Raw genomic sequence first — 10,679 nt, forward strand, 5'->3', positions numbered from 1 at the left:
ATATTGTTATTGCCATACTTAAGGTTCTAACTGAATCTAGGAGAGATTTTGGTTATTGTTGATTTTATAATAATAATTTATTGCAAGAATATGGTACAAAAATGTGTAAGGCGCAATGGCGCGCAAATTTGTCTTTAAAGGAATTTTACATAATTAGTCATATGTTATTAAATTTATATCAACTACAGTGTCTCACGCAAATAATAATTTATTAAATAATACATTTTTCCATAAGTTATACACAAAGTCGATTTTTAAAGACTCTAGTCGGAAGATCTTTAAATTCTTTGGGTAAATTATTGTAAACCTTAATGGCCATACAAAAGGTGTTTTGTATGGCCATTAAAGTTTACAACGTATGCTATACGGATCCTCTCCGGCAATTCGCATGAAGTTCTCTGGTTCTTTCTTTCCACACGACCAGTCACTTTCCGAGCGGCTTGATTCCTTGGCGTTGCATAAAGATGAGGGATCTCCCTGCATCTTCTACCGCATTTGGAGAGTGTTTAGATAAGTTGTTTGGATTAATACTTGCAGCTGAGTTTCATCATCGGACGTCAAGGCGGAATACAAAATACCATCCGTGTCACCTCCACGTCCGTCGTTCCACAATGTGGAACAAGCTGCCCACTGAATAATTTCCGAATCGATTCCACTAAGAGTCCTTCAAGAACAGAGCATATCAATTCTTAAAAGGCCGGCAGCGCACTTGCGAGCAGCTTCTATCAGTGTGGTGGTGTGTCCATGGGCGGCGGTTCACGTTTGCCTCCTATAACATAAAAAAAATATAACAATATGTAGTATATACACAAAATAAAATGTTTATATACATTCCATTTTTATTAGTGTATAAACGGAAGCTGTTACGTCGTTTTGAGGTCATTTCGGAGTGTGAAGGTGTGTGAAGGTGTGTGTGGAGTGTTAGAAAAAAACGACCTAAAAACCTGAAAAAGAGGTTGACGATTAGACGTAATATATCCACGCGTCTTTTAAATGTTCATTACTCCAATCTGCGACAATTTAAAACTATTACAATTCCCATCAGAAAATTCAAATTCCCATAAGAATTAATCTAACTCTATTAGCAACATGCGATCCACGCCTCGATAAAAATACTTAATTTTGTTTCCCACAACTACTCAAAATGGATATCGGTCAAGGTAGGTCCAGGTTTAATGAATTAAGCCAGCCTACGCCCATTATTGTTCTTAGTCCATCTGTACTTACATTTGCATTATAATATGAATATTATCGCCAACAATACGCTACAATGTATACCAATGTGTTACGATATTAAACCTTATCGCGTTGACTTAAGGTTGAATATTTATAGTCTAAAGGATAAGGCTGTATGTGTAAATTGGCTGATGTTTAAATGAGCTCATTGTCAGTCGAACGAATTAGCATGAGATATGAAAGTCAAAACCATAGTATGGAGATGATTTGTGAATTATCGAAAGTAATGTATGGGTTTTAATATGTATGGATCCGTAGATTTTAATAGTAGGTAAAACAAACCTGCGTTTATTCGCTAGAATTCTTAATAGGGAAACTGAATTAAGTAATAATAATGTAACTTTTTTTATAAAAAAACATACGTACTTTATTATTACAAGTAACTAATTTTTTACTTCAGTTATAACGATTACGATAGAAGTGAAGATAAAATTAAGAATTCTAACACTAAAATATCGCTAAGACAAATCTTGTAAGAATTACTCTTTAATAAGAATACTGAAATATGCTTGCCAGGTTTCCTACCCAGTCACGAAGTTGTATGGTGCAGACCTGAAGGAATTGGTGACAGGGTATCGCACAGTTGCAGACTATACAATAACAAAAGAATTCTTCTACTTCTAATGTATATTCGTATCGGCACCTATACACATTCTTTATTACCTTCGTATTGTTACTGAGATTTTGGCGTAGCTAATGAGATTCCTTATAAAAGAGTTCTAACTTACTTTGGTGATATCGTCGTCGCGAACCAGATAATCTAGGCAAGTTGGTTGTCGTCCGCAAAGTGGAAGGCAAATGGCTACGGGGCAGATCGCCAACCCGCTAGTGTGACCAAGTCACGATTCTTATGGGTAACAGCTGCGTTAAGGGAAGCTATAGACTGAAGAAAGTGGAGAGATATCACTCAGAGCAAGCACCATGTGACACCTTCTGCAATGAAGAATACGACTGAGAAGAATGAGCCCCAAAAACGCCAACTTCTGAGCTGGAAACGATTTGTTTTGTATCTAATAAGGATCTCTAAAAGCAAATAGTACGCAGCATCATCACCCACGCACCAGTTTTGCAATGCATCTATTAAATTTTGATAGACCCATGAGTCAGGTCGCCCACCATACGATATTCATTGAAACTAGGGGTCAATGGTTATAACACTAGGTAATAAGTTACCCATAATTACGTGATTGTTTGATTTATAATTGATCATAGATTAAATGATTTTAGTCAGAGTTACGTCAGAAGCCTTAGAAATTTTCTGGCAGCTCCGAAGTACGTTACAAGTATCGTTTAGAAGTTGTATTCTATAAAGAAGATGCTTGCGGCTGCGCAGCTTTTTTTAAATTATCCACCCAAAAATGGCTTCTATTCTTTTCTATCGTTTTCTTTTTGCTTCTTATCTTATTAAACCTAGAATTTGTTAAGAATTAATAATAATAATAATAAGGTTTTAGGTTCAAGGTTTAAGGTGTTCTTCTTCTTCCACTTGACCGTGTTCAACGAAGAGCGGTTCGAATCGTTGACGTCCAGTCCCTATCCAAGCGGCCTACAGATGAGTTTCATCATCGGATACGAAATTCCACCTGTATCATCCCTCCACCATCCATGCCCTCTGGTATTTAGAGTGTCCATGGGCGACATTATCACCTAACAGCAGATGAGCCTCCTGCCTGTTTACCCTTTGTTGTATAAAAAAGGCAACAGGCCGTATCAGCGAGTTGGTTATAGCTTAACTATTCAACAAGATTTTATTATTTAGGAGCATTAACCCCTTAATAACTAATTCTGAGGTTAACTTTTACAAATATTTATGTTTTTATTTATACTGGATACATATAATTCTACGAAGTCCCATCAATTCGTCATGTCATCGAGAAAATTATAATAGGTTTGATTCTCAAGAGGCCGACGCATCTGTCAACAAACAATAAATAAATTGATCTATCACGCAAAAAAGTACTAACGGTACATTCAATAAAACGCACAAAAAGTGGACAAAACAGCTGCGTACACGCATCGTGTTCGATATTCAAAAATTTTTCATTTTTTTCCTAAAGAATAGCGTACGGTAATTTGAGTACCTGTATCGAATGACCTATTCAACCACTGTGCGGTATTTAATGAAAATATGCAAAAGGCAAATTATGTTAATGGAAAATCACGTTTTGATGCTACTTCGGAATTGACAATTGATGTCTAAAAAGAAAAAAGTATATTCGGGTTAAATAGTATTTATAATAGTTTGATAGAAACTGTTTTCAGTATCAAAATACGTCCAGTAGGTTTTGAGTTATATAATGAAAATAATTTATTTTAATGTAATATTTGAAGTCGTTTAAGTTTTAATTAATATAAGAATATGTAATAATAATAATGAAAAGCCCATTTAATTCGAATCTTTCTTTTCACAATATACAGTTTAGATTTGTTATGTATTTTTTTTGTTATCCTAATATCCCAACTTCCTTCACCATTGATCGGAAACCCGTTCACAGGTTAATGCCTCTTTCAATACAATATATTTAAAGAAAATACATATTACTGTAGATTTCCCTACTCCAGATAAACAGTGTGTTATTATTTTAATTTAATGTCGTCCACGTAAACAATTGTTTAGCCCGCATCGCCTAGTCCCTTGAATTTAAATACCCCGATAAGAGATAACAAAACATACAGCCATAACTTTTCTATACAAGATAATGCTTTAAATGTTACTAAGAACATACACAAATTTTCCCAGTTAATTAATTTAAATAAATAAATAAATTTAAATTAAAACAAAGAGCGTAGTAAAAGGCGCACGCACTCGCGAAACTTCTGTGATCATTTAAACATTAATCACGGTAATTAAATATAAAAAAATAATAATAATAAAGGTCCTATATGAAATTGACGGTTTGTTGTACTGGCCACTTTGACCTCAAATATCTCCTCTTTGGTTAGGAATTCTAAATTCAATTGTTTTGCAACCGTGAATTTGTTTTTCGAAAACCATATCTAATAATTCTTTTCATTTTCCCATTTTTTTTTTTTTTAAATTTTGAACTTCCTGCAATGTAAAAAATTCAACTCTGATGAAGTCGAAACCACCTTCAAAGATTTTATTGATTCCCATTGTTTTTTTTAGTAAAGTGAAGTGCTCTATAAACTACCTATAAGATGGAAAGAGTGTAGGTATATATATTTATAGCAATGGTACGTACTTTTATTAATTAAATATATTATATTTAAAATAAACTACTTTTCGTTCGTCCCATACAAAACGCCAATTTAAGGACCTAATATATGTTACAAGATTGTGTCACATTTTAACGACATAAAATATGTGAAGGTTTAAAACATATTAATGGAATTTAATGACATGTTTTCGTTATCAGTGCTATATGATTAGATTGGATATACTAAAAATGTATTCAAAATAAGTATTAATGAATTTATTTCTCAGTCACATTCATAATAAATCTTTGCATTAACAATGTATATTGTAACGTGATTAAAGTAACACGATAGTTAAGCGAGCGTGTGAAAGAAAAAAATCAATTTGAATGTATGCATATTCCTTACCGGCCTCTTAAAAAAATCACATGGACCGTGGGGTAAACTTTTTGTGTCGACCCTCGTAGTAAAAAACTGTATTCAAATTGCAAGGTACGTTTTCGCAAACAATGCTCTTCTTAGATGTTATTTTTTAACGGTCACACTGGCCTGGGGTCATAGGTGAGGATTACAGACGTTCTCAGGATGTTTTTTAGGGATCTTCTTTATACATCTGCTGTCCGATTTGCTATTTTCGTGAGAAAATTCTATGGGAGAGTGGTTTTTATAGATTAAGAGTCTGTTTCACAATGTATGGATAAAGTACCAAATAGCTATGCAACACATAAATTATTTGGAAGATAAATTGTGCTATTTGACACTTCATCGGACTCATAACTTATGATGGACTTTATGTGACGAATAGCGCTATCTGACAGTCGTGAAACGCAACAATAGTGTTTATCCTACCAATAAGTAATAAATAGCTAATTTGGAACTTATCCGTACATTGTGACCCTAAGTATATAAAAAATATACAAGCGTGATATCGCATGTGATTTATACGTAAATAATAATCTTTGATTACAATTAGGGTTATATATTTACCAAGTGTTCGAAAGTATATACATAAATGACAGTAGATTGAAATTTTTAATAGGCCGGCTACGCACTCGCGATTACTCTGGCATTGAAAGTGTGAGCCTCCTGCCCGTTTGCACCTGGTTTAGCGTTAAACACTAACACTTGCTGAAAGTACTGCGAACTAGCGAACAGTGGAATGGACTCCCGGTGGTGGTCTTCCCTGGGAGGTACGACCTCCAAATATATAAAAAAAACATCATACTCTTCCATATATTAAAACCATCCATCCGGTGACTGACTTTTTCTTATATTTTTTAAAAATAATTTGCCTTAATATCCATTAAGGACATTTTTGCGTGAACAAAATGCTATTAGCATATAATTGTTTAAAAGTATTATTTTAGTCTTAAAATTGTAACAGTATATAAAATGTGTACCAATAAATTCCAGTTCTAGTTACCCTGATTATAAACTCATTACACGTCAATAGGATGTTCTTGTATCGAGGTTGCAGGATAGGCCACCGGTGGTGAACAAAAACAAGTGATTACTACCCGCATGTGAGGTAAGGACAATCGATAATGTTCGCGGACACGTGCAGACCGCGGCATTGTTCACTGATAAACTTAAAAAGCGATAAAACCTAACGAACAGTTTACGAAGGGTTAAAGGTAAGGGCGAGTACTGTATGGACTCGTATTTTTCGAAAACTCACCTATGAAACAAATAGTAATAGTCTCGCTAAGTTTCCTATCTGTATATTAATAATAATAAGCCTTTTTATTTACTGTTTTACAATAGTTAGTAGTTGCTATATTTCAGAAACCAAAAATATTGATTTTGTTCGTAGGTTAGCTTAGATTATATACATATATGTATATATGTATATATTTTTATTTATTTATAAATTAACAGGAACCCCGGTTTGGGTAAAGGCCTCCTCCAAAGATGTCCATTTTTGAGTGGCAGTTTTTGCCAGCTGATCTTTTAAGATCATCTTCCCAGCGGTCTAAGGGTCTCCCCTTCCGCGTCTTGCCTGGTGGTCCTTTCCATTGGGTAACTCATTTGGTTCACTTTCTGCTGTATGAATTCGTATTTTTCAAAAACTCACCTATGAAACAAATATCAACAGTCTCGCTAAGTTTCCTATGCGTATATTACGCAAATAAAAAGAACGATTTGAACGTCAATTATGTAATTTTTGTAATATTTTTATTCTAATTAAAAAAAAATACTTTGGTTTAGCGTGTTTATTATAGATGTAACGTGAGGATATTTTAAATAAGATAATTTTAATGAAGCACAGGCCTCATGCAGATCAGAATCTGAATCATGTCCACTGTCATAAGAGCTCAGCAGTTGTTGCCGTCTAAAACTTAATAATTACAATTAATAAATCGCGATATACCAAATCGGAGTTCACAAGTGAGACCAAGACAACTACCATGATTTTGTTTCAAATCGGACATCGGTATTATCTAACAACAAACGCAATTGTGTTTAGAAATCGTAAGTCAGCTGTATTTTATATCTTTTTAAGTAAAGATTCTCGAATTCAATAGATATCGCAACAAAGAATTAATTGAATCCGTTGATATAGAAATCTTCAATAGGATAGCCCAAGCACGAAAATCGCCAAAGGATTACACGTTTTTGAAAAAGGGTCCAATCCTTTTTATTGTTTTTTTGCAACACCTGGTCGCGTATTTTTTATATCGAAGAGATATCTGTTAAAAAATTCTATAGCGATGCCCTGCGGTAGCGGACTAAGATTTTTTACCCCCCTTTATACGAATGGGTTGTTTGATTGTCATTTCAGATAAGTTAAATAGAATTGGCCAAGCCTTTATTGTGTGGATTTTTTCAAGACGTTGGTTGGAAAGAAAAAAATTGGCTATAATATAAGGATCGTAGGTGTAGTTTCATAGCTAAAAATTGTAAATGTTTAATGATATTTCAATGTTTGATTATATTTTTAGTAAAAATTATAGCATTGTTGGCCTAGTGGCTTCAGCGTGCGACTCTCATACCTGAGGTCGTAGGTTCGAACCCCGTCTGTGCACATGTGACTTTCTTTCTATGTGCGCATTTAACATTTTGCTCGAACTGTGAACTACTTGCCTATTAGATTTAAAAATGATCATGAAACAGATTCAGAAATCTGAGGTCAATACCTAAAGAGGTTGTAGCGCCACTGATTTATTTATTTATTGTTTTTAGTAAAAAGCTGAAAATTTTCTGTAAGTATAATATTTTAAGGAATGTGTAAATGTGTTTTAGTAGTAAATTATTTTTACTTAAAAAATAAACAAAAGAGGAGGATATCAATCCGACTTGTAATTTTTTGTCTATGGATTAAAAAGCATTTTGCTGCAAAAGTTATGTGATATTTACAACTAGACGTAAACATCATTTGAGTACAGAGATAGTTATTATTTATGTATAAGCGACATCTGTGATTAAATCTAAGCGATTTCTATTTAATATCTCAAGATATAATTTTTATTCTATTTTTAAAATTACTTAAATATACATAGCCCACGCCACTTAATATTCAGCATCACCGTAACGAACGTTGGCCAAACAATTCTGTGACCCCTCACATCTAAAAAATGTACCCCAGAGTTTTTATAACCCTTTGCATAGACACAGTTACAAGTCAAATTTAAATAATTTATGCCTTTTTGTTCGTTAGTGCGTTTGTTTTGGATCTGCTTTGTCACTTAACGGAAGTTTTTAATGGCGCTAATTCAATATGTACTGAATTATTATTATTATAATTATTGTTCGATAAATAATATAAGGGATATTTCGGATCAGAGTGATGAGAAGGAACTGCCACGGTAGTTACATTATTAGTCTATTGCTGAGGATTTCTGGGGAAAAACAAATAAATAGTGAAAACATTGCAATGAAAAGGTCTGTTAAGAATATTATTAGTACAACGGACTCAAAGGATTAAAACATGTTTATAACTAACTAAACTGTTGTTTTTCTTTACCTAGCTGTGAATCGTATATAATAAAGTTCATATACCTATACATATAATATATGTATATCTATTCGTGACCAAAATTTAATCATACGAAACAGCAGCAACTTTACAACTTAAAATTAATATTCATAATATATAATTAAATGAAATAAACGGCACAAAGTCTTTCCTCCAACTTCGATTTTGTTCCCTTTAGTGTAGAGACTGGACCGTAGGTTTCAAGTGCACAGTCGCTTCTTAAAGATTTAAGTTGGCGCCTAGTAAATAGTACAGATGACCCCAGCCCTGCGATTCTGTAACTCACTTTTCGAACTCACACAGCGGTTTTCGCATCGGTGGTCGTTCTGAAATCAGTCGTGAAGCAGTCATTTTATGATTTGGCATTCTGTAAAGGTGGGAGCTTGTAGTTTATTGTTTATTAGAATGCCAAATCATAAAATGACTGCTTCACGACTGATTTCAGAGCGACCGCCGATGCGAAAACCGCTGTGTGAGTTCGAAAAGTGAGTTACAGAATCGCAGGGCTGAGCTGGTACTTTCCTGGCTTAACGAATAAGTATCGCAATACAGCGAGGAAATGCTGCCAGCGTTAAAGTTACACTGCGACACGGACCAAACTTTTAAAATTTGTCTTAATTTCCTTTTTAATCATTTTTATTATTAATTTGTATTAAATTTGTTATTATACTTGATTGTAAATATGAAATATGTCAAATATATTATAGATTAAATGAAATAATTATACACATTAAAATTATTTAAATTCAATACACTTATTTTAACCGATATATTTTATTATCAAATTTACCTACTACCTTGGTGAATAACCTTATAGTCGTGAGGTAAACAATATATATTATGGGCGAGTCATTTGACATAGCCGAAAGTGAAAGGGATGCACCATTGTGGAGGCTGTTGATTGTCGAGCTAAAGATCGTGTCATTCTCATTGCGATGGCGAAATAAGCTTTGTTTAAGCGAAGTTTAAGGCTTTGTTGGAGGGAAAATAAGCTATTAACAATTTATTCGAACAGCTTTATAACTATTTATAATAGAATATGATTTTTAAACCATTGATTATATAGGAATGGTTTGGTAATCTACCTTTGAATTGATGTTCCTTGAAGAAATACATCGTGACTGTACATCTTATTATTATATGTTAACATCATATGTAATATTGTGTACCTTAAAGCGGCAATTAAGACATAATTTACTAAACATTGTTTAAAATTTAAACCATAAATCAGATTTAACTAAATTAACCGCATGTCCCAAAGCCCCATTTAATGGGACGATTTTTTATTGTTTCTACGCACCCTTTAGCGGTAGCAGTTTTTGTATGACTTTTTTGTTATATTAGCTGTATTTTATCTAGTTTATATTAAATTACCGTTTTTATATAGTAATGAATATGCGGGAGCTTTTAATGTATGCAATTGTAAACTGAAAATGAGCTACCATTATCATGTTTATGAAAAAAGGGTAACTTTTTACGGTCATTGCGTGACAGTTGACAGTCAGATTTTCACAGTGTATGAACAGATTTTGTTCCTTTTAAAGCAGACTCTTGGGCCGTGGGGTATACGTGCACAGAGGCTAATTGAAGATTTAAGTTGGCGCCTTGTAGGTACCGGTGATCCCAGAGGTGGTGTCTTCCTCGCTCAACGAATACCTAAGTATCGCAATACAGAGAGCAAATGCTGCCAATAAGCAATAATAAGGAACTTCGTTCCAATAAAAAAAAACTTTAGAGGTGTCAAGGGACACCCGGATGGAACGAAATTCCTTTCAATTAATTTATATGTTAATTGGTATCATAACAGTATGATAGATTTTCTCGACACCAATCTTACGACGAAAAAAAAGCCAACATCACGAGGTGTTCTCAGGCGGTCACCCATCCAAGTACTGACCTCGCCCGACGTTGCTTAACTTCGGTGATCGGACGAGAACCGGTGTATTACAATAGCAATAAGCAAAAAAGTGTCGTGACAACTTTTCGTAAGAATTTTTTCCGTCTAGCCCCCTTTCACAACGCGCGATAAGGAACTTAGTTCCAATAATAAGAAAGTTAAAACAAATTTAATTTTCTTTTTATTAATTTTTAAGTATTTTACTATGTAGCTAAAGATAATTCTGAATACTGTATACCTATTTGATTGTTAGGATTACTAATAATAATAAACAATTTGGGTAGAAAGAAAAAGAGGAATTGGGCATATCTTCCACTAATAAAATGCAGGCAAGATAGATCTTAATATAGAGAAAATCTTGGAAGGAGTGAATTCATAATCTTTTTTATACAGCATGTAACCGAAAATTTAATC

The 10,679-nt window shown here is 33.6% G+C and overlaps 1 pseudogene; it reads right to left on the bottom strand.

The window, feature by feature from the left end:
* Positions 1 to 10,216: 10,216 nt before the first annotated feature.
* Positions 10,217 to 10,335, bottom strand: LOC125052090 (annotated as a pseudogene).
* Positions 10,336 to 10,679: the final 344 nt, after the last annotated feature.

This window comes from Pieris napi, chromosome 8 (assembly GCF_905475465.1).
Source record: "Pieris napi chromosome 8, ilPieNapi1.2, whole genome shotgun sequence".
Lineage (NCBI taxonomy): Eukaryota > Metazoa > Arthropoda > Insecta > Lepidoptera > Pieridae > Pieris > Pieris napi.